This window comes from Nerophis ophidion, linkage group LG02 (genome assembly GCF_033978795.1).
Source record: "Nerophis ophidion isolate RoL-2023_Sa linkage group LG02, RoL_Noph_v1.0, whole genome shotgun sequence".
NCBI classification, from domain to species: domain Eukaryota; kingdom Metazoa; phylum Chordata; class Actinopteri; order Syngnathiformes; family Syngnathidae; genus Nerophis; species Nerophis ophidion.
This window is the reverse complement of record NC_084612.1, coordinates 308409-335975: the sequence shown is the minus strand read 5'-3', so window position 1 is coordinate 335975 and position 27567 is coordinate 308409. Positions and strand designations below refer to the sequence as shown.

Below are 27567 nucleotides of genomic sequence, written 5' to 3'. Positions count from 1 at the left end.
AGACAAAAACAAACACACAGATCTTACCCGTATAAAAGGACAGTCGGGAACAACATTGGCCCAGCTTTCACTCGCTGCCGTGAACTCAAAGATAGCTAGGGATTTTCCGCAAATGCTGTGTTCCTTTCGTTTCGCAAATCAAAATTATAATGCTAATGTTCGCTATCGGAAATTTGCGTGGTAGCAATAAATAGCCACAGTGTGCAGTTCCACAATACTTCCTTTGCAAAAACTCACCTGTCGGTCTTTCTTTTCTTTGGACTTGCATTCCCCACCATTACACTCTCGGTCTCATTTGCGCTACATGTATGTAGCCCAATCCAAGATCATTTCTGGATAGTGTCTGCTATTTAACATCTATACAGCGGCCATCATGTCAGTTTGACGCTATATGCGCTAGTCCTGGAGGGAAATGTGGTCTTCTTCTAGGAAAACACTACCTATTTGGTTCACTGGCAAAAATCAACCAAAACTTAAAATTTTTAAGAGGGTTTTTAAACAAATATGTTGAAGATGTCCCCACTATTTGTTTTCAGACATAATCTAAAATAAGCATTAGAGCTGCAGGATAATCAACATTGAATTTACATCAAAGTTGGTACGATTAATTTTTTTTTTGTCACCGGCCTTTGATTGACACACATGTTCGCAAATCAGAATTGTTGAGACAAACGTTTGTTCGTCTCTTGATTGAAACAGGGAAACATATGTCTCACTCTATGCATCGCTCTCAGCACCGAAGCGCGTTTATTTCACAGCATAACTAACTGAACGTAGTGAACCCTCACTTTAGTCATTCACAATCTTTCTCATGATAGACGCGACGCGCAGGTTTACACACACTGGAAGGACAGACAGTTCCGCAACACCTAACTTGCCAGTGAATAGTGTCGCAAAGTAACAAAAGGTAGGAGGAATCAAATACAAGTCCAAAGCCAAATGTCTCGTTGTGATAATATTCCAGCATCAGTTTCAATGGGCATACACAGCACGCCCATTAACACTGCTGTGATGACGTGATGGCATCAGACAAAAAGACAACGTCCAACATTGTTTTTTTCCCACAGGGTAAAAAAAAGCCACTTTAAGATGTTCAATATTAATTTCAGTTAAACTTTTGCTTCCAGAAATGAGTCCATCTTACTATTTATTTATCTATTTTTAGAATAACTGAAGGTTATTTACCTTCCAATTACATTCCAATGGTGCACATTTCTACAGTAATGAGAAATAGAAGTTTATTTACTTTTAACTAGTTACTTGCATTCAGACAAAATTCACACTCACATTCACACACTAGGGCCAATTTAGTGTTGCCAATCAACCTATCCCCAGGTGCATGTCTTTAGAAGTGGGAGGAAGCCAGAGTACCCGGAGGGAACCCACGCAGTCACGAGTAGGACATGCACTGCGATGAGGTGGCGACTTGTCCAGGGTGTACACTGCCTTCCGCCCGATTATAGCTGTGATAGGCAACCAGCGCCCCCCCGCGGCCCGAAAGGGAATAAGCGGTAGGAAATGGATGGATTGATATTTACTTGCATTTTTATTGTATATTATTTTTGACATTATACCAGCCCCGTTTCCATATGAGTTGGTAAATTGTATTAGATGTAAATATAAACAGAATACAATGATTTGTAAATAATTTTCAACCCATATTCAATTGAATATGCTACAAAGACAACATATATCATGTTCAGACTGATATACATTTTTTTGTGCAAATAATCATTAACTTCAGTATTTGATGCCAGCAACACGTGACAAAGAAGTTGGGATAGGTGGCAAAAAATACTGATAAAGCTGAGGAATGCTCATCAAACACTTATTTGGAACATCCCATAGGTGTGCCGGCTAATTGGGAACAGGTGGGTGCCATGATTGGGTATAAAAGCAGCTTCCAAGAAATGCTAAGTAATTCACAAACAAGGATGGGGTGAGGGTCACCAATTTGTAAGCAAATTGTCGAACAGTTTTAGAACAACATTTCTCAACGAGCTATTGCAAGGAATTTAGGGATTTTACCATCTACAGTCCGTAAAATCATCAGAAGGTTCAGAGAATCTGGAGAAATCACTGCACGTAACCGATGATATTACGGACCTTTGAACCCTCAGGTGGTACTGCATCAAAAACCGACATCAGTGCGTAAAGGATATCATAAAACACTGTCAGTAACTACAGTTGGTTGCTACATCTGTAAGTGCAAGTTAAAACTCTACTATGCAAAGTGAAAGCTATTCATCAACAACACCCAGGAACGCCGCCGGCTTCGCTGGGCCCAAGCTCATCTAAGATGGACTGATGCAAAGAAGAAAAGTGTTCTGTGGTATGACGAGTCCACATTTCAAATTATATTTGGAAACTGTGGATGTGGTGTCCTCTGGAACAAAGAGGAAAATAACCATCCAGATTGTTTTAGGCGCAAAGTTCAAAAGCCATTATCTGTGATGGTATGGGGGTGTATTAGTGCCCAAGGCATGGGTAACTTACACATCTGTGAAGGCACCATTAATGCTCAATGGTCCATACAGGTTTTGGAGCAACATACTGTATATTGGCATCCAAGCAACATTATCATGGACGCCCCTGCTTATTTCAGCAAAACAATGCCAAGCCACGTGTTACAACAGCGTGGTTTCGTAGTAAAAGAGTGCGGGTACTTTCCTGGCCCGCCTGCAGTCCAGACATGTCTCCCATTGAAAATGTGTGGCGCATTATGAAGCGTAAAATACGACAGCGGAGACCCCGGACTGTCGAACGACTAAAGCTCTACAAAAACAAGAATGGGAAATAATTCCACTTTCAAAGCTTCAACAAGTAGTGTCTTCAGTTACCAAACGTTTATTGTGTGTTGTTAAAAGAAAATGTGATGTAACACAGTGGTGAACATGCCCTTTCCCAACTACTTTGGCACCTGTTGCAGCCATGAAATTCTTAAGTTATTTATTATTTGCAAAAAAAAAAAATAAGTTTATGAGTTTGAACATCAAATATCTTGTCTTTGTAGTGCATTCAACAGAATATGGGTTGAAAAGGATTTGCAAATCATTGTATTCCGTTTATATTTACACCCAACACAATTTCCCAACTCATATGGAAAAGGGGTTTGTATTATAATTACTGTACAGTTTTTATCCGTTAGATATTCTGTCTAAGAGCATGATGTAGAAAAAAGTTCTGAGTTTGCACACAGCCAAATATTTTTTGAAGTAAATTACTGCATATTGTTCAAATGTTTGGCACCTTGAGACAAGAATATGTGGATTGACAGTCTAAAGGTATTGCTTGTTATTTTTGCAGTTTTATGCATTTTTATGTATAAAATATAAAAATCGCACATTTAATTGCGATTGCAATTATGGAGAGAAAATTTAATTTGGGGTTTTTCTTCAAATTGTGCAGCCCTAAAAAGCACTATAAACTGTAGATTCACAACATTAGGCACACTGGCACACTTACCGATAGATTCGGACTCTGCATTAAATGTCACTGCATGTCGCATGTTGGTGGTATTAGATGAAAATTATACTTTATCCTAGGTTTTTGTTTCCTCGAGAACTTGACTTACTGTAATGTCTAAATACATCCAACTCTTGGTGACGTCACAGCATAGCCAGATTGCAAAACCCCGTAAACAGAGGCATCAAAAACTACTTGCAAGTTTACGTCAAAATACATAACTTATGATTTCATACTTCGGCATTGCTTATCATGAGTATCCAACATTGTAACAACATTCATGAGTCAAAACAGACAATAGTCATCGTAGGTCCCCTTAAAAAAAACAACATACTGTTTGTGGCCGCTTTTGACTAGGATACTGGTCTACTCCCCAAAGATAAAGGCAGTGTCAATCAAAACGTAGAATCACTTTGTTTGAAAAGGCAGAGCTTGGTCTTATTGAATTGTACAAGTATACCAAAAGTTGTGCATTGTATAAAATGTCGCAACAGTGACACACTTTAAGCGCATGTAGTCGAGCGCAGTTTCTTGTGCATTGGATTGCTAACTTTCATACTGTCCAAAGAGAACAAACAGGTAAGCAGAGCATGAAAGTGAGACATTTATCAGCCAGTATTGTGTACGTGAACACAGAAGGGGAGCTAACAAAGAGGAAGACCGATGCTCGAGATAAATAGCTTCAAAGCCCAGCAGATGGTAAAGGGCTCAGAGTTTGGACAGCAGGGGGAAAAGAGATGGTCAGGCCTTACCTGATAGGGTTTTTTGGTCTGTCTTGCTACCACACGGATGCCTCCCTGGCGGCGTTCTCTTTTCAAGTGTCGGTTTGAAGCCCGCCGGCCCAAAGGTCGAGTCCTCCTGGTCACAGTAGGCTTGTCGAAACAATTGTGGCAGCTATTGCTAAAGTCCTCTCCTCTATTTCTTCTTTTGTTTGGTGTCAAAATTGTACAGGCAAATGTAAAGCTATCACTGCGGCGCCTGGGCACCTCAAGATCTTTTGGTTATACACTCCTAGAAGTCCAGGTATTTCCAGGGTGTTCCAAAGCCATACTGGGATTCAGGGACTCCCAGGTCCAAGAAGGACAAATCAGGATGAAAGCATCACCTGCGATGAGAAACAAAATATAGAACATGCTTTTTAAACAATTGAATACAACTAAATTCAAGTCCAATTTGAGTACAAACAGCAAAGCTAATCAGCAGTTCAGTTTATGTATATTTATTTGTAAGCAAATACAAGCAGACAGCCGCTTGTGATTACTTTCAATTCCAATTCTCATGCCGCTGTAGACTTTAAAAAGGAGGAATGACAAATATTTCCGGTGAAACTTAATTTTCTCGTAAGCGGAGCAAGACATATTCCTGTAATAGCATGCATAATGGGCTGCTCTGCACCAGATCGCTCTCACATGACAACAAAGTCTTATAGACAATACGTATTTACTCTGCTGTCAATTCCAGAAGAGGGAAAAAGTGTTTAAAAAAAAAAGCCTTTGAATTCCACATTGGGCCTGGTTTGTAAAGCAGGGTAAATATGCTTGTCATGTGTTCCAATAGAGATTTAGTGACGGAATATAGATGGGAAAGGGAAACACACTTTGTGATAATTGAGTAGCTCTTTTGAAGACACTTCCATTTGGAAACACTGCACGATTATTTTTACCTCTGTGGTTTTGACTCAAGTTAAAACCCCACGTTTAATTGTTCCCAAGAGCTCCTATTGCAGCGCTGATAAGGCGCTTGGGGAACACCGTTTAAAATCGAGTCAAAAATAACTGTGCTTGTTGGCCACAGGTTGAGAAGAGTGACAAAGACAGACTAGACTAATATTGAGCTTACATCCTAAAGTAAGTTCTCGGCTCTGATTGCAATGTGTGCTCAGCGTTTCTTAATGCTTTTGCTTTGAAATATCAATTCCAACAACGATTACCAGCCACCATAAATACAGACAGCACAGTACATTAGTAGTTAATCAATAGCAAAATTAATTTTATGACTGTTTTGTCAGCAGTTGTGGCTGACAGACAAAGTATCAGCGATAATTTGTCGTCTCCTCCTTTTCTCCGTGGCTCAGGCAAGGGCCAACGCTTCAAGGTTTGCCAATGCGACCTGTGGGAGTGTGTTTGTCGGATCAATAGCCCACCCACAGCAGCGCCGCGGGCCATCCCTGACCCAGCCTATTGATCAGGCCTCGCTCAGCTGCCAATGGCCGCACTGTGCTGCCTGTGACACTAAGCTAAAACAGGAGCGCTGAGAAAATGGGGGATGCTGAATTGCCAGTGGCAGCCCCGCAGCACACCACAGATAAAAGTCAATTCCACTTAACCAAATCATTGACGACTAAATAGTTAGCGCGCACAAGAATGCGGAGAGTCACTGATGGCAGCAGCTGGGTGGCTGTGGGGATTTACGTGACTATGACCCTATGTCAATGGACCATGAGCGGACCTTCAATTTGTGCAGGTAGCATGACCCCTGCCTCCATTGTATCTGTTCATTTGGACACCTCGCTGTCAACAATCAGCATATACTTAGCAGACAAAACATTAGGTACACCTAAAGAGCGCCAGTGTCAAAACAGAGCAAATAATGCTCAGTGACAGTGTAACCCCGGATTTGCACTAGATGCGAAACGGCTGCTGAAAGAAACCCCCTCAAAAAATCACCGCTATCCATAGTCCGGCAAGCCCCACCGCCCTTAGGTTGCGGCTCCGTCGTGCAGCGAAATAGTGAACTGAAGTGGACGGCGTGGCGCAGTGGGAGAGTGGCCGTGCACAACCCGAGGGTCCCTGGTTCAAACCCCACCTGGTACCAACCACGTCACGTCCGTTGTGTCCTGACAGTCAGTGACGGTCAGTGTGTGAATGCGTAATTGTGGAAGTAGTGTCAAAGCGCTTTGAGTACCTTGAAGGTAGAAACGCGCTATACAAGTACAACCCATTTATCATTTATGAAATTAATTGTATTTATATAGCGCTTTTCTCTAGTGACTCAAAGCGCTTTTACATAGTGAAACCCAATATCTAAGTTACATTTAAACCAGTGTGGGTGGCACTGGGAGCAGGCGGGTAAAGTTTCTTGCCCAAGGACACAACGGCAGTGACGAGGATGGCAGAAACGGGAATCGAACCTGGAACCCTCAAGTTGCTGGCACATCCACTCTACCAACCGAGCAATACCGCGCTAAATAGCGCGGACTCTTACGAAATTTCACAAATCCGTGTAAAAATATCTAATAAGGGAACTTGTAATAGAGTGAACAACAGACAGTTTATTCTGTCTAGTCGAAGGAGCAGAAGCAAATAAACTGCCATTAATAACAGGTGCTGACAGTTTTGCCTTCATAAACAATTTTTTTTGTAGGAAGCAACAATAACACTAACATCAATCCTGCAGGTGAGCTGTCACAACAGCCACTCACCTGCTTTCCCCATCCCTATATCAGCTGGTGTTTGACAAAGTCCCCCACACCCCCATATAGCTGCCTGAGATATGCCTGTATATTTTTCTTTCATTTTGGACATCCAGAATCAGCATGGCCACATCCAGTTGTGTCAATTATGAAAACCTTTGATAAGTTGACTTCATGTCTGTCGCCGCCCATTAGGATGCTTCAAAGTGTAAAATATGATCCACCTTTAAAACTCGGTATTATAATTTGAAAGTAAATCGGATGATTTATTTTGTGTTTGTGCATGACTTGCTGTCCAACACAAGCAGATTTTAGACCTGCCTCATCTTAGTTGTCTGAGCTCCTGCAGCCTCACTGCCCAGACTGAGCATTAAGGTCTGCAAACAAACTGCTCCTGTCTTTCCCACAACACTAGAAGGGACAGAACCTTTTCTGCAGCTCCCCGTAAAATCGTGGAACCATCTACCCCTGCACATTTGGGCTGCTCAAACATTAAAGTATTTTAAAACCCTGCTAAAAACTAATTTATTTTCACAAGCATTTCGCAAATAACACCTTGGTTTTATAGTGTTTTACCTCAACAATTTTTATTTTCTTATCTTGTTATTTTATTACTGTTAATTCTGTTATTCACTATTTTATTGTTTTTATTATCTTGTGTGCCCTGTGCAGAACTTCGGTCAACATCAGTTGTTTTAATGTGCTCTATAAATAAAGCTTGAATTGACTTTAATCAATCAATCAATCAATCAATCAATCAATCAATGTTTATTTATATAGCCCTAAATCACAAGTGTATCAAAGGGCTGCACAAACCACAACGACATCCGCAGTTCAGCGCCCACATAAGGGCAAGGAAAAACTCACAACCCAGTGGGAAGTCGATAACAATGACTATGACAAAACCTTGAAGAGGACCGCAAATGGGGACACCGGATGCAATGGATGTCGAGTAGGTCTGACATAATATTGTGAAAGTCCAGTCCATAGTGGCTCTAACATAATAATGAGAGTCCAGTCCATAGTGGATCTATGGACTGGACCAGGGATCAATAAAGTACATTTTATTCTATTCTATTCTATCTATTCTAACATAATACTGACAGTTAGCTAAATTGAACAGATTTCTTGTGGGGTCTGGCAAATATGGAAGCTACGCATATATTTAGTGCTGGAATGCAGAACGTAAATGGAATGTTGGTGACGTTATGCAGGCGGTGGAAACTGATGCATTGAGTTGAATAAAAACGGAAAGAATGTGCACCATGTAGTTGCCGTTCCACGGCCATTTCGTATCCAGAGGAAATCTGGGGCAAGAGGGCATTGGTATACAGTCGTCCATCCCTATATCATACTTCAAATATCATGACTTCATTACACCGCAACTTTAAAAAATAAAAACATATTTGTCTTGTTTTCGGTGGCTAGTAATGCAGCTAATGGGAGCAATCCATTCGGCCTCTAAATCACTCTAAAAATGCATCCAAAAAAATGCCATCATTTATTTCTTTATTTATGTTCTGTAGGCTGTTCAATAACCAAGCTGTTTCACCCACGCTTCATGCTCGCTAAGCTTATTTAACCAGTAGTTCATTCTTTGTATATTCTGTTTAAAAATATAAGGTTGTGAATCCTCATTTGTCTAAAAATAGCCATCTTCGTTATCTATTGCGAAGTCTGCCATGGTTAAAACAACTTTTAGATGGACTTCGTCCTCAACCCCTTCCTCGTCAATAACACATCTCCACACTGATGATACTTTGACAAGAGCGATGCGAACAACAACAACTTAAAATAGCATTGGACATCCTGCGCAGCACTCTAGGCTAACTGAGACTGCTAACAGCTATCAGCTAACAACCGCTGTCTCGCCAAAGTACAGAGTGTCACTCTTTTCACTTCAGCTTTGACATCAGTAAGAGAGCTTTGACTTGAGCAAAGTGGAATGACCACAAAACAACACAATGATAACATCATTAGCATGAATTGATTAACATGGACCCCGACTTAAACAAGTTGAAAAACGTATTCGGGTGTTACCATTTTGTGGTCAATTGTACGGAATATGTACTGTACTGTGCAATCTACTAATAAAAGTATCAATCAATCAATCACAGCTAAGGATCGTAGCTGCGACTGTGACGTTGAGCCCGTTTTTGCATAACAACTTACGCCTGTGGTTTCAGGATATGAAAGCCCAGTTCTAACATAGAGGATATTAACCAAGGTGTGGCAAAGCATTTTTATGTCGTGGACATGTTTTGGTCGCTATGTGATGGGCAAAACAGTGATGCTTGGTGGATCCCCTGGGCTACCAGTGAGTATTCTAAATGACAGTAGAATACACTTAAAGCTATTGGGTGAAACAAGTGTAAAGGTGACTCTTTGAGTATTATTTAACAGACTATAATTTTGTTGAAAAAACATATTTAGAAGGTTGTAAACATTTTTTAATGCTCTACCTCTGACAATATTTGGTTTGTTATTGGTCTTGTGAGGTCCCATTAACCGCAATAAACCAGGGTCAGCTCTACTGTATCAGCTATAGTTTTTGCTTTCTTTCATTCATCTGAATAAGATGAAATCGTATTCTTAAATGAATACTACTCTGATAGTCTTACTCACGTTTAAGAGTACTTATTTTTGTAAATGCAGTTGTCATTGTTTTTGTTTTTTCCCAAACAGTAGTTGCATGCCATATCGTGTCGAGAAGCTAGAGCTTAGCAAAACGTCTTTTGTTGTTAAATGCTCCTTTTTCCGTAATACTTTGTCTCCGTATAGTAAACGGACAAACACAGTTGGATAACATGAAAGCAAGTGCAGCCATTGTTCAATCAAGATCGGGAAGGGACTACAAACTGAAGCCTTTATTGCTTTTTTAGGACAATGTTGACATATTGTGCAGGAATAGATGTTCTGTTTGTATGCATACTAACATCCTTCCAATCGATCTTGGTTTCAGTCATTACCGCTTCATATTAGGGTAGTTTACATGTCACTTTACTGGTCCTTTCACTTGTGAATGTAATTTTGTGACCACTACCTGGTTGTGCATTCAACTCCTATCTAGAGCTCCATATCTCTCCTAGTAATTGCTGAGTGACAGAAAAGCAATAGTGACCACTTCATTATAAAGACAGCCAGACTGACTGGACACTAGCCTATTGGCTTTAGGTCACTGTGACCAGACTGACTTTATCTCGCCCAGGTTGTCAAAGGGTCACCCTCCAGAATCTATAAAGGAATTTTACTGGATGTGCTAAATGGGGAGGCTATCCAGGAGGGTCTCCTGACCTGGGTGTGCTGCTTATATCAGGTATTGATTGCACTTTGTCTCCTTCAGTTGAGGGTGGAGTAATATGGTAATGTTAATTGTACATGTCTTAAGGACTTCAATAACAAGACATGTAAGTGCAATGAGAAAAAAAAACATGGTTTATCCACTTTTGGTGTGTATTTCTGTCACACATTATCTCATTGCATGATGAAAGACAACACTAATTATTATTAGTCTGACACATTTGTCCGGCTGGCTAATGTTACTTCAGTTAGGCAACTTATAGATAATACACATTTCTTGATATCAACATATAAAGATTAACCTAGGATCATTCTAAATTACAATTACGTAAATTTTCTTGGGAGCAAATCATGGAAACACAAGGATTTTGAGCTTTGTTGTACTTAGCTGCAAAAAGAGTGGTAAGAAGAAGGTGTCTCCGTACTGAAAAAAAAAAGTAAATACCACACACATTTATATATTTGTGTATATACTTCAATCACGGGCTTGGGATCTTTCTGCGTGGAGTTTGCATGTTTTCCCCGTGACTGCATGGGTTCCCTCCAGGTACTCCGGCTTCCTCCTACCGCCAAAGACATGCACCTGGGGATAGGTTGATTGGCAACACTAAATTGGCCCTAGTGTGTGAATGTGAGTGTGAATGTTGTCTGTCTATCTGTGTTGGCCATGGGATGCGGTGGCTTATCCAGGATGAACTCCGCCTTCTGCACGAATGCAGCTGAGATAGGCTCCAGCGCCCCCCGCAACCCCAAAAGGGACAAGCGGTAGAAAATAGCATATATATATATATATATATATATATATATATATATATGTATATATATATATATATATTTGGGCTGTGAATCTCTGGGTGCCGCACAATTCAATTCTTGGAGGTAACGATTCAATTCAGAATCGATTCTTGATTCAAAACGATTTTCGGTTGAAAAACAATACTTGTTTAATAAAATTAGTTGCCAGTTGTATTATTAACTACGTTGCTTCAGAAAATAAACAGCTCTGTGTGTGTATATTACTTGAATCATACCCAAATATTTAATAAAGTCTACGGCAACAATTTAGTATTTCACACTTCTCTTTTCTAAAGTAAATATGTACAGCAGATATGGGTATCTTCATCAACAATATGATTGGCCTGAATGGCTGGACAGGACAGATTAAAAAAACAACAACATTTTTTTTTTTAAATAATTTCTGAATCGTACAAAGGGTTCATTCAAAAATCGATTTTTTGACACCCCAAAACGTGTTTAGATTAATCGCACATTCAAATTTAGATTATTCATGACTAATCACAGATTATTGCTCGCTTGCATTATATATATGAATTTAAAAAGACCCCAATATTTGGACATGAAGACAAATGTATTGTCAGAATGTCATTAAGGAATATTCTGAAATATTTTATCTCAATGTATGTCATTTATTTGTTCAAAACTTGCTCACAGTGGTATCCACTGTAAGGTCCAGTCAGGGTGTATTTTGAAGCAAAATTTGCCAAGAAGCATGTCAGTCAGTGTCTCCTCATTTTTTTTTAGCATTAACTTAAGCATTGACCTGATCAGTGATCGTATAATAACCCACACCTTTCTGGTAACCATCAGTGGTTAACGTGGTGGACCATGTATGCTATCAAATAAAAAAACAAAGTAGTAATTGATCGCTACTGGACTGCTTGGTTTGTCTTGGAAGGCTATTTGCAGCTCATCCTAGTAAACTTTATCAGTTTGTGCACATAGACTTAGATTGGTCAGATTTAGTCTAACGGCTGGTGCCAAAATCCCAAATATTTATACTCCAAAAACTAGAAGGGTGTGCCTGGGAAAGGATGGTTTTGCCCTATCGTAGTGAGAAAAAAACAACTGTTTTGATGCAAACGAGCATCCTAACTGTCAAAGTCAAAGACAGTCGTTGAGGTGTAAATTCCCCTCAAAAGCATTGAGGTATTGTGTAGCAGAATGATCTCGTGGATTGACTACTACCAGTCCAAAATGGCACCAGGACACCCTAGGCCGCAGTTCCATGATCGACTTTGTAGTTGTGTCATCGGATTTGCGGCCTCATGTTCTGGACACTCGGGTGAAGAGAGGGGCGGAGCTTTCTACCGATCACCACCTGGTGGTGAGTTGGCTGCTATGGTGGGGGAGGATGCCGGACAGACCTGGCAGGCCCAAACGCATTGTGAGGGTCTGCTGGGAACGTCTGGCAGAGTCTCCTGTCAGAGAGAGTTTCAATTCACACCTCCGGGAGAACTTTGAACATGTCACGAGGGAGGTGCGGGACATTGAGTCCGAGTGGACCATGTTCGGAACCTCTATTGCCGAGGCGGCTGATTGGAGCTGTGGCCGCAAGGTTGTTGGTGCCTGTCGTGGCGGTAATCCCAGAACCCGTTGGTGGACACCAGCAGTGAGGAATGCCGTCAAGGTGAAGAAGGAGTCCTATCGGGTTCTTTTGGCTCATAGGACTCCGGAGGCAGTGGACGGGTACCGACGGGCCAAGCGGTGTGCAGCTTTAGCGGTCGCGGAGGCAAAAACTCGGACATGGGAAGAGTTCGGGGAAGCCATGGAAAACGACTTCCGGACGGCTTTGAAGCGATTCTGGACCACCATACGCCGCCTCAGGAAGGGGAAGCAGTTCACTATCAACACCGTGTATGGTGCGGATGGTGTTCTGCTGACTTCGACTGCGGATGTTGTGGAAAGGTGGAGGGGATACTTCGAAGACCTCCTCAATCCCACCAACACGTCTTCCTTTGAGGAAGCGGTGCCTGGGGAATCTGTGGTGGACTCTCCTATTTCTGGGGCTGAGGTCGCTGAGGTAGTTAAAAAGCTCCTCGGCGGCAAGGCCCCGGGGTTGGATGAGATCCGCCCGGAGTTCCTTAAGGCTCTGGATGCTGTGGGGCTGTCTTGGTTGACAAGACTCTGCAGCATCGCGTGGACATCGGGGGCGGTACCTCTGGATTAGCAGACCGGGGTGGTGGTCCCTCTCTTTAAGAAGGGGGACCGGAGGGTGTGTTCCAACTATCGTGGGATCACACTCCTCAGCCTTCCCGGTAAGGTTTATTCAGGTGTACTGGAGAGGAGGCTTCGCCGGATAGTCGAACCTCGGATTCAGGAGGAACAGTGTGGTTTTCGTCCTGGTCGTGGAACTGTGGACCAGCTCTATACTCTCGGCAGGGTTCTTGAGGGTGCATGGGAGTTTGCCCAACCAGTCTACATGTGCTTTGTGGACTTGGAGAAGGCATTCGACCGTGTCCCTCGGGAAGTGCTGTGGGGAGTGCTCAGAGAGTTTGGGGTAGTCCGCTCCCTGTATGATCAGTGTCAGAGCTTGGTCCGCATTGCCGGCAGTAAGTCGGACACGTTTCCAGTGAGGGTTGGACTCCGCCAAGGCTGTCCTTTGTCACCGATTCTGTTCATAACTTTTATGGACAGAATTTCTAGGCGCAGCCAAGGCGTTGAGGGGATCCGGTTTGGTGGCCACGGGATTAGGTCTCTGCTTTTTGCAGATGATGTAGTCCTGATGGCTTCATCTGGCCGGGATCTTCAGCTCTCACTGGATCGGTTCGCAGCCGAGTGTGAAGTGACCGGAATGAGAATCAGCACCTCCAAGTCCGAGTCCATGGTTCTCGCCCGGAAAAGGGTGGAGTGCCATCTCCGGGTTGGGGAGGAGACCCTGCCCCAAGAGGAGGAGTTCAAGTACCTAGGAGTCATGTTCACGAGTGGGGGAAGAGTGGATCGTGAGATCGACAGGCAGATCGGTGCGGCGTCTTCAGTAATGCGGACGTTGTATCGATCCGTTGTGGTGAAGAAGGAGCTGAGATGGAAGGCAAAACTCAATTTACCGGTCGATCTACGTTCCCATCCTCACCTATGGTCATGAGCTCTGGGTCATGACCGAAAGGATAAGATCCCGGGTACAAGCGGCCGAAATGAGTTTCCTCCGCCAGGTGGCGGGGCTCTCCCTTAGAGATAGGGTGAGAAGCTCTGCCATCCGGGAGGAGCTCAACGTAAAGCTGCTGCTCCTCCACATCGAGAGGAGCCAGATGAGGTGGTTCGGGCATCTGGTCAGGATGCCACCCGAACACCTCCCTAGGGAGGTGTTTAGGGCACGTCCAGCTGGTAGGAGGCCACGGGGAAGACCCAGGACACGTTGGGAAGACTATGTCTCCCAGCTGGCCTGGGAACGCTTGGGATCCCCCGGGAAGAGCTAGACGAAGTGGCTGGAGAGAGGGAATTCTGGGCTTCCCTGATTAGGCTGCTGCCCCCGCGACCCGACCTCGGATAAGCGGTAGATGATGGATGGATGGATGGACAGTCCAAAATAGTCTGAATCCCCCACGTAAGCATTCTATTCAGCTGTACAAAAATAACTCCTGTTATTTGTTGGAGCCTAAATTGCAGTCTCTTAGGAATGGTTGAAAGGACAGTGTTGTATGTGGGAGACAGGTGGTGTCACAGGCTAAATACTCTACCATTTCAATGCTAACGAGGGGAATTTACACTTCAATGACTGTCGTTGGCTTTGACATTTAGGATTGCTCGTTTTCATCAAAACAGTTGTTTTTTCTCACTACGACAGGGCGAAATCATCCTTGGCCAGGCACACGCTCCTGGTTTTTGGAGTATGTATATTGGGGGTTTTGGCAACAGCCGTTAGAATAGATCTGACCAATCTAAGTCAATTAGGACGAACTGATGAAAGCTACGCGGATGAGTGGCGATACGTCTTCCAAGACAAATGAAGCAGTCCAGTTGCGATCGATTGAATGCCCTGAGATGACAATGACCTGGATCAATGAGAACCTTCATAGACATAAAGTAGTAATAATATTGCAATGTTTTTGGTAATTAATAACATTAGTTAACTCGTTATTTTTGAAAACCATCATATACATGTATGTGTTTATGAGTACATACTAATTTATTCTAATTTCTCAGACTTTTCCTTTGGGGTTCAGGGTAACGGGTATGGTGAAGCCTATCCTAGCCGATTTTGCGTGAGAGGCAGAGGGTACAGCCTGGATTGGTAACCTCTCAATCATAGGACACTTTTAAACAATAATTCACAATTTCATACTCACACCTTTATACGATTTAGAGTTTTCCACTAGCCGAAATACATATTTCTGAAATGTGGGAGGATGCAGGGATACCTGGAGAAACCCACGCAATGTTATGTGTTGCCATATTTTTGTCCGGAATTTGTTGACTTATATAACCTAACATAACACAAGTGCTATGAAAATTTGGCAAAAAACAAGGGCTTTGTTTTCTTTTATAGGGTTAAGTATAGTGCTTAACTTTTCGTACAATTTGGAACGATTTCTCAAAAGGGAGCATGAGGGAGACTTGTTTGTGGCACTTGCTGGAGAACTTCACTAGCTCTGCAATGGATAATAAAGGAATCCCGTCGCTTGTGTTTGCCATCGTTAGCGAAGGCATACGGATGGAGGTGTGTGTAATTGTTTGTCTCCATCTAAACGTGTACCGGGTTTGCGTTTGTCGCAGCCATGTCTGCGTGCGACCATTTATGTACACACTAAAGCATCCACGATGCTCGTTAGATCTTGTCTCCTGGCAGCAGCGTGGCATCGTTCGTATTAAATCACCACAATGGCAGATGAGCTCCAGCGCTAGAGAGACAAGCATCTGTTTGAAAGTGCACTTTATTACACTTTGTTCCTTTTAATAAAAAAAAGTCCGGGAAAAGATAACCCGGTTTTAAGAATCCCAGATAAACAGCAACGATTGCATCTTTAAATAATAGATGAACCCCCGCCTGTTACAGACGGGAATATAACTGAAAATAATTGAAGACAACAATGTCCTATAAGAGCCCCACTCCAACAGTGCTGATTCGGAATGTGTTACAACTTCAAACAGTCAGTCATAAACTATGGATAATCCTTACAAGAAAGGCAGGCGCCTGTTTACAATTTCCTTCTAATTAAGGCTACAAGATGAGGTCTACCTTTCTGGAAGATGATGTGAGGTTTCTCGACTTACCAGGAAAAAAAAAAACAACAGTATCGGTGGCAAATTAGGGTGGGGAAACAAAATGAAACAACAATAACAGACTAATATGAAATGCAGTCAAAGGGATAAATATTTAACTATCTGTCTACATCTGACACACTTTAGGTGGAGAACAAATAGTTCCAAAACAACAGTTTCTGAAAACTTGCAAAAATAATTCCTTTGACCACATCTTTTAGAATTCTTATTGTACTGTTATTGCAATTCATCCTCATTATTTTGGGAAGTCAAGTAAAATGTTAATTCCGATTTAAACGAAATTAAACCGATCTAGCACTATGCGTCCAAACAGTAACGCATTTCCAAAACAACAAACAGATTGGGATCATTCATTGAGGTATGGGTAGACCAAATTTTGGCTTGTATGAAAATCAAAATTGGTGTTCATTCTCGATGGTTAGCTCCAATTGTTTTATGGGGCTGTTTGCAACCTGTACGTAGATACCAAAATGGTGCGATAGCATTTCACTCGCCGACTTCGGTTTTTAACATGTAATTACGTAAACTACACCCGCACATAACACACCTGCGTGCAAATTAGTTTTGTGTGGTCAGCTTTAATTTTCAATTTTGCAAATTCTAGTTACTAACGTATCGATCATCGAATGCATAGTTCATGGCAGGGCCGGCCCCTGTCATAAAGTACCAATGATTGTCACACACACTCGTGGTGTGGCGAAATGATTCTCTTCATTTGACCCATCACCCTTGATCACCCCCTGGGAGGCGAGGAGAGTAGTGAGCAGCAGTGGTGCTGCGCCCAGGAATCATTTATGGTGATTTAACCCCCAATTCCAACCCTTGATGCTGAGTGCCAAGCAGGGAGGTAATGGGTCCCATTTTTATAGTCTTTGGTATGACTCGACCGGGATTTGGACTCCCAACCTACCGATCTGAGGGCGGACACTCTGACCACTAGGCCACTGAGTAGGGCGCACTTGGGTGCAAGGCTTCATTCAGCCATGTTCTTTACAGTAGTTTACGTTCGGTTTAGGAGCATCGTGGTCGTGTCCATTCATAAGTCTAGAGGGATAATTGCGAATTTAACTTTGAATGCAATCATTCTGACAGATTTATGGCAATATTTCTAAAACAACCCCACTGTTTTAAGTTTGTATTGTAGCCAAATATTTTCTCAAATATAAAGAACATTTTTTTTTTCATAGTTTTTGAACATTTATTGTGTCTTATTTCCTTTCAAATAATGCCAAAGCGGAAAAGCAGTTTGGAATTGGCTTAACTCCGTATAGAGAGATCCTTTTATTCTTTCTTGGACCAATCTTTTTGCTTTTTAATTTTCATTTGGACATTATCTGGAATGTAAATATATGAAAAAACAAGATATCTGAAATATTGGATTTAACTGAATTGTAGCTGTTAATGTACAGTAGTAGTTTGTTTATTGTCCATATGTGATTATTTATGCCAATACAAATCTTTACGTAACGTCCATCCATCCATTTTATACCGCTTATTCCCTTTGGGGTCGCGGGGGGCGCTGGTGCCTATCTCAGCTACAATCGGGCAGAAGGCGGTCTACACCCTGGACAAGTCGCCACCTCATCGCAGTCTTTACGTAATTTGTAAAATATAAATAATACTATAATATATAAATCTAAACATATTCAAACTGCATTTTTGTTGGTTGTGTCTTTATGGTACACACTAAGATTCCTATAACTAATCTAATTCTGGTCTCCCAGATTAATACAGTAAACCCTCGTTTCTCACTGTTAATTGCTTCGGGTGTTTGGCTGTGGTAAATTAATTTATGCAAAGTAAGAATGATGATATTTTCAGAGCTCGAGCATAAAACAAACTACCGTATTTCCTTGAATTGCCGCCGGGGCGCTAATTAATTTAAAACCTCCTCTCCCTCCTGCGCTTACCAAAGGCATGCGGTAAAAGTAAGCATGCGCTAATTATTTTAAAACCTCTTCTCACTCCGGCACTTACCAAAGGTATGCAGTAAAAAATTGAGTGTGATATAAGCTTGGACCTTAAATCCTACTGAAAAGCTCCTAATCTTCTTCCCTTTATGCGATTTCAAATTACCGGTATTGATATCAGCCTTCTCCATTTTGAAAACGATGACAGGGGAAGTATCACTCGTGACGTCACGAGTTTGACCAGGCGGTAATACTAAGCATGCGCTAATTATTTTTGGAAGCGAGTGTTGACCCGGCAGTAATTCAAGGCAGGCGCATACTATATGCCCTGCGGCAATTCAAGGAAATACGGTATTTACATATGTTTTTTTTTAACATTAAGAATGCCTTCTTGACATGATATAACCCCCACACAGTCACTTTTTCAAGCTACAAACATCAACGCGCAATGTAGTGAGGAAGCATTGTATTAGAATACTCACAGCCCCTTGCATGTTACACAATTAATATTAAAGACCGAAAAGGGGCCACAAACAAAATCGTGTTTAGGCCTACAAAAATATAATATTCATCTATTAGTTTTAATAATATGTAAAGCCCAGGGGCTGTGGTGCAATCTGCTGAAAGATGCGCCAGATTGCAGAATTTAATAATAAAATAAAATAAAATATATATCCAGAAATAGGTATATACAAATGAATGTAGAAATAAACTCACTCTGTACACTTATTAGGGAAGTTTACTTTTAAATAAATAAAAATAGAACCTCAATACTGTATCTTAAATCTTTACATTCAGTATGTATTGGTAAAATATTAAAGTTAGGGGTAATTTCACCATCACTAAAATTATTAATAAAGATGCATTATATCTAAATTTGTATCTAAATTTATATTTATTTATTCATATTTGTGATCTTAAAAATACAACAAAATGCTCAATCAATCATCATTGTTTCAAGAGCTCCCCTTCTCTTCTCACACCATGGACTATTCCATGTTCCTGTGCGTGTGCAGACTTGATGCCAGAAAACATTTCGAAACACTTATGGAGTGGCAAAAAAGACGTAGTTGCGCAACTTCTTTTAACTCTTCGAGAGGATTGCGATTAAATCCTCATCCAAACGGGATTATGTTAGCGTCCCCTCGGTCGGCATCCCAGCAAAAGTGGAAGTATTACAATAAGTGTTTATTATGATTAGTTTGTTTGTTTCGCACCAAGCAATGCTGCTGGTGCTGTAGTGTCACTGTCATAATAAAGCTGTATCTGTTTAACACTTGGCTTCTAACACCTATTACTCATCCTCTTTGTATTCCGGCTCAAAAATTGTAATCGAAGTATTTTACCCAAAGTAATTGTTGTTGGCTCTCACAATGTCTGCTTGGTTGTCATTGTTGTTGATGGAGAGGGGATCTGTGGTTCCAAACGCTACGTCACAGATCACGTGACTATGGCTTCGGCTCTAACTCTCAAAATGGCTTGGGAATCTGAGATGTATACTATTTTGATCATATCTGTTTAGTGCCAAACTTTGGAAAGTCGTAAATGAGATATATGTGATAATAGCTGCGATATAGGGGCAACTTGTTTTTCTGGTACTTCAACTCCAACTGTGCCACCTAAAAAATGGTTTCTGAAAAATGGTTACACTTTAAAATGATCATAATTCCTGTCAATTAAAATAAAGGTTGAGAGCAGTGATACTCATTGGTAGAGAAAAAAAGATGACTACGCAGCTCGCATGGTCGTTTCTTACAACCAATGGTAAATTGCAAAACATTTGGAAGTTTTGGGTAATAATTTTCTTATGGTAATTATTTACATAGCTTATATTTTTTTAAATTCTCATTGTTGTGTTGCAGGGCAGCACGGTGAAACAGAGGTTAGTGCATGTGCCTCACAATATAAATGATAAATGATAAATGGGTTGTACTTGTATAGCGCTTTTCTACCTTCAAGGTACTCAAAGCGCTTTAAAGGTCCTGGGTTCGATTCCAGGACTCGGGGTCTTTCTGTCTGGAGTTTGCATGTTCTCCCCGTGACCTCGTGGGTTCCTTCCAGGTACTCCGGCTTCCTACCACCTCCAAAGACATGCACCTGGGGATAAGTTGATTGGCAACACTAAATTGGCCCTAGTGTGTGAATGTGAGTGTGAATGTTGTCTGTCTATCTGTGTTGGCCCAGTGTTGAGGTGACGACTTGTCCAGGGTGTACTCCGCCTTCTGCCCGAATGCAGCTGAGATAGGCTCCAGCACCCCACGCCATCCCAAAAGGGACAAGCGGTAGAAAATGGATGGGGATGGATGTTACATTTTGATGAATAACTTTATTGCTGCATATGAACTTTTCTGGGCGGGGAAGTATGAGGTGGGGTGCAAAATCCACTCTTGCCTGGGCCGTCAAATGCATTGAATTAATACCTACTTTATGCCTTATTTGTGGTGACTTGCGAATTAATTCAACTATGATAGGCTCCTGGCGCCATCACACTGGGTGGGATAAATGGTCTATAAAAATGGAGAGATAAATGACCTCTAACTGTATACCTATTTTTGACATTGTCTTGTAAGTATTTGACCATTTAAAGGCTCTTGTCCCTAGGTTCTGTGTGTAAAAGAGGCTGGTGGTGTATTGGGAAGAGGGGGCTGTTGAATAAGGCAGAATTTGATATATAATCACTGAATGTAATAAAGGTTCTCACCATGGGCCTAGAGTCCAGCTGATTCTATGATACAATTGGAGGCGATTAGAAAGGAAAAAAAAAAATAATTCCTCATAGTGTATTGGTAGAAGACTTTAATGATGTCTTCTGATTGGACCATGTGGAGAAGATAATAAAGGGCCTTCTTCAGAATAGACTCCGAGATTATTTCTTTGCTCAACTTTAGAAAACGTGGGGCCACAAGCCTGGATGCGGCAGATTTGAGGATTAAGATAAAATGACCTTTCACATGATGTCGCCATGTATAAAAGATGAAGTTTGCCTTCCCCTCATCACATTAGACCTTATCAATGCTTCAAGCTTCTGTGAAGTCTCTTTGAACATCACAATGGTTTTTCAGGCTGGAACACAACAGACCGTTACCCCCCAATGTGGGATTATTGAGGCAAGCGTGTATGTGTGCATTATATTGCAGCAGCGTGGACAGGCACGCGTGTTTTGTTTGTTTGGTTATCTACTGTAGAAATCTCTTTTTCTATCAGCTTCTTTTATTAACGGTCATGAATGAATAGGTATATAAAGATGGGCCAGCATCCTAATCCAGTAAAGAACTAGATCTTTAAACGCAACATATGGTATTGAACAATGGTGAGGTAGGTTGGGATACTTCATGCAGACTAGACAAAAAGACATCAGACCATTCTCCAAAATTGTTGTCAAAGTTGTCTTAAAAAAGGTAAATAAAAATAACCGTCAAATAGAAGGCAAAGTATCAGTTGTTTCAAATGCAAACCAGTGTTGGATCAAGCAAGAGATGTTCTGTTAAAGCTGTCACTTACACATCCTGTCACTTGTTTCAATGTCAGAGCAAGTAAAAGTACATTTGAAACCAGTCAAACGATCTCACCCCAGTGGCACATCTGTTTTGTTTCCAGGGAGAACAAAACTAGGTTGGAAGTGTTTGGAAAAAAGCAGCCTCGGTTTTGGTTTCTGGCTGCAAGGTGTAGTCTGTGTTTTACAGGTATCAGACAACTGGCCATCATCACCCTGCTCCTTGCATACGAGACTTACTGATTACCCCTAGAAGTTACAGCCTAGCACCGCGGGGACTTATTTTTTACAACCTCTTATTATTTTCTGTAATAAATATTCAAATCCAGATCAGAAACCCCAAGCTTAGCGAGAAGAATAGCCAAAAACAACATGCGGCTTTTCAGCTTCCCGAAGCTCTCAGTCTTCTATAGAAAATCATTAAGAAGATGAATAAAGAAATCAGACAGAATGCGGCGATGAGAGCGCAGAAGGCCTGGTAAGTAATAATAATAAGAAGAAAAGCACTCATATAAAAGAGTCAGGATGGAAATTTTCAGTCAAGGATCCTTGCTTCTGTTGTTCTTTATTTGTTTGCGTATTTCCATCACGTTCTGCATTTCCTCCTTTTAGGCAGTGAATTAATATTTGCGCTTGGAATATTAAACCTGATTCAGTTGTGGATTAGTTTGCTATTGTTCCTCTGTGCTGAGCCATAAATAAAGGCGCTGACATGGAGAGGAAATCTATACCCCCTGCCCTGCAAACAAAGACCTCTGCACCCCAAGATAACACATGTCACCCTGCTACACGGACCACCCTCACTCCATCCCCCCACCCATGCTGCACCCACCCTTCCGTCGCCCTCCACTTCCCGCTTCTCCCCCAACCTTTCTCTCTTATTCAGAAAAACTTTGCCATGGTAGATTTGCAAGGCAATTGTGCCCTTGAAGCGCGTCTCTTCCTCAGCGTATACCAGAGTTTATCAAAGAATACAATGGGGTTATGCTTTCGCCATTATTCTCCGGGCAAGAACAGTAATTCAACTGCACCACTCGTGCTAAGGCGGCCATGATGTCTCAGTACGGAACACAGGCAGAGCGAGGGGGAGAAATAGAGAGAGAAACGCAATGCATTACTTTGTTGACCTTTCCTGTTCCCATAGTTTACAAACAGCTGTGAAGCTCATTCCTCTGGGCTCTTTGTACATCAGAGGCTGGGACTGATGGAGGCATGCTTAAATGAAGGGCTTTTTTCTCGCTCGCCTCCTTGGCGCTTCACAAACTCAACCTAACAAACGCGTGTTCGCTTTATCTCCACCGCCAATGCCGTTCTGAGCGTGCGGGAAGGAAATACACAGTGAAGCAGATAACACCCTTTCATGTAAGTATATATTTTAACCGGCGATCTGTTCAACAGCAGAAGAGGAAACCTAAATCTGTCCACGGATCAGTATAACCATCCGTACATGCAGAAATAATTTAAACAATCAACGTCTAAACCAACCCGCCTGTGCCATCCAACCTACATGGTTGAGATATGCGCACACATTCACATGTGTGCTCATGTTTTATCATGGCTTTGTGAAAGCAAATGAGAACATTGAGTACTGTGCTGCAGAGATTGGGTGCACTCACACTACGTACATTATGTGCCTGGAGCTCAACGTTCAGAAATTCGGTGGAGTGCAAGCCTCTGCCAAAGCTGAACCGTCAACAGACGTGAAACTCATTGAGAAGCATTGTATTTGTTTTCTTTGTCCATGTATAAATGAGATAGTACGCTACTTCCTGATTCATGATAGATAACCGACAGGCCATTATTGTTTCTGTGGGGTGGACACTTCATTGCTGCTATAGTGACTCAAACAAACTTTTGTAACACTTTAATGCAGATCGTCCAGTTCCTTGCACCATCCTCCAGCTTTGTGCAAATCAGTTATTTAAATTTTTCGTAGTCCTGCTAACTGTCAAGCTAATTAACAATTCCTCCCACTCCCAAAGACATGCACCTGGGGATAGGTTGATTGGCAACACTAAATTGGCCCTAGTGTGTGAATGTGAGTGTGAATGTTGTCTGTCTATCTGTGTTGGCTCTGCAATTAGGTGGCGACTTGTCCAGGGTGTACCCCGCCTACGGCCTGAATGCAGCTGAGATAGGCTCCAGCGACACCCCGCGACCCCAAAAGGGACAAGCGGTAGAAAATGGATGGATGGAGAAATAAAATAATCAATAGTAAGTCCAGGTTTGTGGAACTGTAAATACCCATTTTTTGCTGTTATCGCTTTTCTGAGCCTGAACATGATAAATTAATTTGTACAAAGAAGCACTTCCATCGACTCGATTTACTTAGCTCTTATTTTGCCGCATTTACAGTATCGCGCTGAAGTTTGGAGGCACACATACAGGGACACTATTGAACCGCTATTTAAGCTCCAGAAAAAGGCAATTAGAATGATACATTATGCCCCATATATAGCACATACATATGGTCTGTTCATAATCATGTCATTTTAACTACATGATATGATCTGATACAGTAGCCTTCAAGTTATGTTTATGGCCTCACAAAGGGCTCTACCTGCAAATATGCAGAGTCTGTTTTCACCCAGAGAGGGTCCACCTGAACTCAGGGGTGTACTGAGATTCAAACATAACATGGTGAATTCCACATTTAAGGCTCAAACGTTATCTGTAGCGGCGGTGAAACTGTGGGACAATGTGAGCGGAGAAATTAAAGCCTAAGAGTGTTCAACCTTGCATTAAAAAATGTGTTGTTGGGAAACTATCAAAAACATGACTAGTTGTTTGGACTATCTCAACTGTGGAACACAGGTGCAAAAGAACTCACTGTGGAATAAGGGACAGAACACACCAGACAAAGCTCCAGAAGACTAAAGATACCTAGGCAAGATGGAGCTAATCTCATGGTCCCTTAATGCTACTGACAAAGTTTTTTCCAGCATATGATATTCTTGTTCTGAAATTGTCATGCATCCATCAAATCTGTTGCTGAAACTTCGACTATTTAACCAACATTTATAACCAACATATAAGTTGATTGTAAATTAGGGACGGGACATGGATAAGCATTCCTGCTTTTTTCCCATATCCCTTGTCAGTGGGTGCTGTTGCATGTCTATCAAATCACAAGGAGTGATGAAGTGTTTCTATGTTTGTCTGCCAGAATAAATGAATTTATTCATTCATTTATCCATCCATTTTCTACCGCTTGTCCCTTTCGGAGTGCGGGGGGTGCTGGAGCCTATCTCAGCTGCATTCAGGAAGGTCGCCACCTTATTCATTATAATTTAAATATTATACATTGATGGAGTATAATAAACTGTTTAGAACCACCTAAATCTTCTTTTTAACATTATGAGAGCCCTCTAGACCAGTGGTTCTTAACCTTGTTAAAGGTACCGAACCCTTAACCTTGTTAAAGGTACCAGAGGTACCGCATAGGGTTCGGTACCTCCATACGCGGATTGACCGAACCATTTTATAGTGAAAAATAATATGTTTAAAAATAATTTGGGCCGAGTTGCGATGAGAGAAAGTGGCAATGTTAAGATATTAAGCCTAGTTGGTAAGTGAATTTGTTTGCTAATAGTACTGTAGCTACTGGCCGTACCCATGTATTTTCTATGGGTAGTTAGCATCGGGGTTTAATCCTGTTTCCTCCAATGTTTCTGATCCAATTGAATTTATGTTTATGTTGAGTCGTTATTTTGGGGTCTTACAGACGGTGACTGAGTATTGTGGCGTTTTAAGGCCATCTGCATTTTTTATGCTACATATTAACTGTTCTGAAGGTTTGCATATTTAAGTAATTGTTCCTTTAGTTCTACAAATAGGAGCTCGTTTCTGTTAAGGGTTAAATTATCATTATTTATTTCTATTTCATTCGTGTCGTTTGGAAAGGTAAAATGTGTTTCTTTCAGTTGTTTAGCCGTTGCTATGGCTTGGTTGCTATGGTTTCCGGTTGCTGTGGTTACGGGTAGTTCCGTTTCCGCCGGCAAGTTAAACAAAGTGTTAAAGAGCTCCGGCATTAACAAGCAACGTAGCGTCGGTAATACTACACGGGAGATAGTTCACCACGGTTGAAGTTCAGAGAAATAACCACAGTAAGCTTCCTTTTTCAGTGTGTTACAAGTCAAAGTTTATAAGTTGCACTTGTTAGAGTTTAGGAAGTTTGGGCACTCACGTTGTCAGTAGATGGGACGGGTGTGCTAACCGCAGCTCGCACGTCTGTTTGTTTGCTGCACAGTGACTTCACGAACGGCAGGTTTAGTCACGTATTAGTTATAAATAAATGATAAATGGGTTGTACTTGTATAGCGCTTTTCTACCTTCAAGGTACTCAAAGCGCTTTGACACCACTTCCACATTTACCCATTCACACACACATTCACACACTGATGGAGGGAGCTGCCATGCAAGGCGCCAACCAGCACCCATCAGGAGCAAGGGTGAAGTGTCTTGCTCAGGACACAACGGACGTGACGAGGTTGGTACTAGGTGGGATTTGAACCAGGGCCCCTCGGGTTGCGCACGGCCACTCTCCCACTGCGCCATGCCGTTAAAGAGACCCTCCCCCCTGTGACTGTTTACTATTTGGAGAGTGAGTGTGGAACATTATAAAGAGTTTAGTTGTGTGTTCGTGTGGCTACATTGCTGCGAGAGAAGTGGACAACGCAAGGTTGGAGTGTTAATTGCACGTGCTCACGGACTAGACGACAGAAAGGTGACCCAGAAAGAGGCTGGTTCTACTCTCGCTCCAGACTGGACTTGTGAGGCGGCTAATGGAAGATCTGCTGAGCCCCCCGCCCCCACTTCTTTTCTCTACGACGGGAGAGGTCCCCCATCTCCAACGCCCCCTTTGTATCCAGCAGTTTCAACTGACCCAGCCCTACGTGCACCACCGATTCAGCAGGACCACAAAGGACAATCTTCTGGCCCAGCCAGAAGATTGGGGAGGTAGCGTGTGAGTGGGGGCGAGTGTATGAGTGTAATTAATGTGTGTTTATTATTGTCTGGTTGTTGTATGTTTATGTGGTGTATACAGTAAATTGTTCAACTATATAAGCCGTCTCCTCTCACTCTCTCTTAGACTAGATTTATTGGGTAAATAGTGAATATGTGGAACATCCCCCCCCAAGGTAAGATACAGTCATTCACAGGCTCCCGTACATTAACGTTTTGTTTTTTATTAAATGTGCTTTTCATGATAGTATCCTTACATCACACTCAAATGTATAAGCGCAGGCCTAAATTTACCGCATGCCTTTGGTAAGCGCCGTAGTGAGAAGAAGTTTTAAAATAATTAGCGCATGCTTACTTTTACCGCATGCCTTTGGTAAGCGCAGGAGTGAGAAAAGGTTTTAAATTAATTAGTTCCCTGGCGGCAATTCAAGGAAATATGGTATCATCTATTCAGCAACATCCTTTAGGTTTGTTTTAGCTGTATGCTGGCTGACTTAAGGGGCTGATTAAAACGAATTCCATGTATGTATTTTGTGTCCTTTATTTTTTTTTTTATGGTGTTCCTTTCTTCATATAGGAATAACACATCTCCTGTATGATGAACATTTTTTATAGTATGTTTTTTTTGGGGTTTCGAGCACAATAACCTGCTCTTCTGTCCCATGATCGCACCTTCAGCGCTAAAAAAAAAGAGAAACAAAAGTGGGTTTCGTAGATGCACTTTGAGCTGGGTCTAAAATGCCCATAAAATGTGGTAGCTGTCTCCTGCAGGTTTGAAAACATATCAAAAGGCCACGGGTAGGACCATCCATCCATCCATTTTCTACCGCTTATTCCCTTTCGGGGTCGCGGGGGGTGCTGGCGCCTATCTCAGCTACAATCGGGCGGAAGGCAGGGTACACCCTGGACAAGTCGCCACCTCATCGCAGGGCCAACATAGATAGACAGACAACATTCACACTCACATTCACACACTAGGGCCAATTTAGTGTTGCCAATCAACC

The 27567-nt window shown here is 41.9% G+C and overlaps 1 long non-coding RNA gene across 1 annotated transcript in view; it reads right to left on the bottom strand.

Annotated features, from left to right (window-relative positions):
* Positions 1–4222: 4222 nt before the first annotated feature.
* The window catches only part of LOC133569556 (uncharacterized), a 177120-nt gene continuing 153775 nt past the window's right edge, over positions 4223–27567 (bottom strand). The window contains exon 4 of the long non-coding RNA XR_009809829.1: positions 4223–4570. This is a non-coding gene — a long non-coding RNA (uncharacterized LOC133569556). The remainder of the gene's footprint in view (positions 4571–27567) is intronic.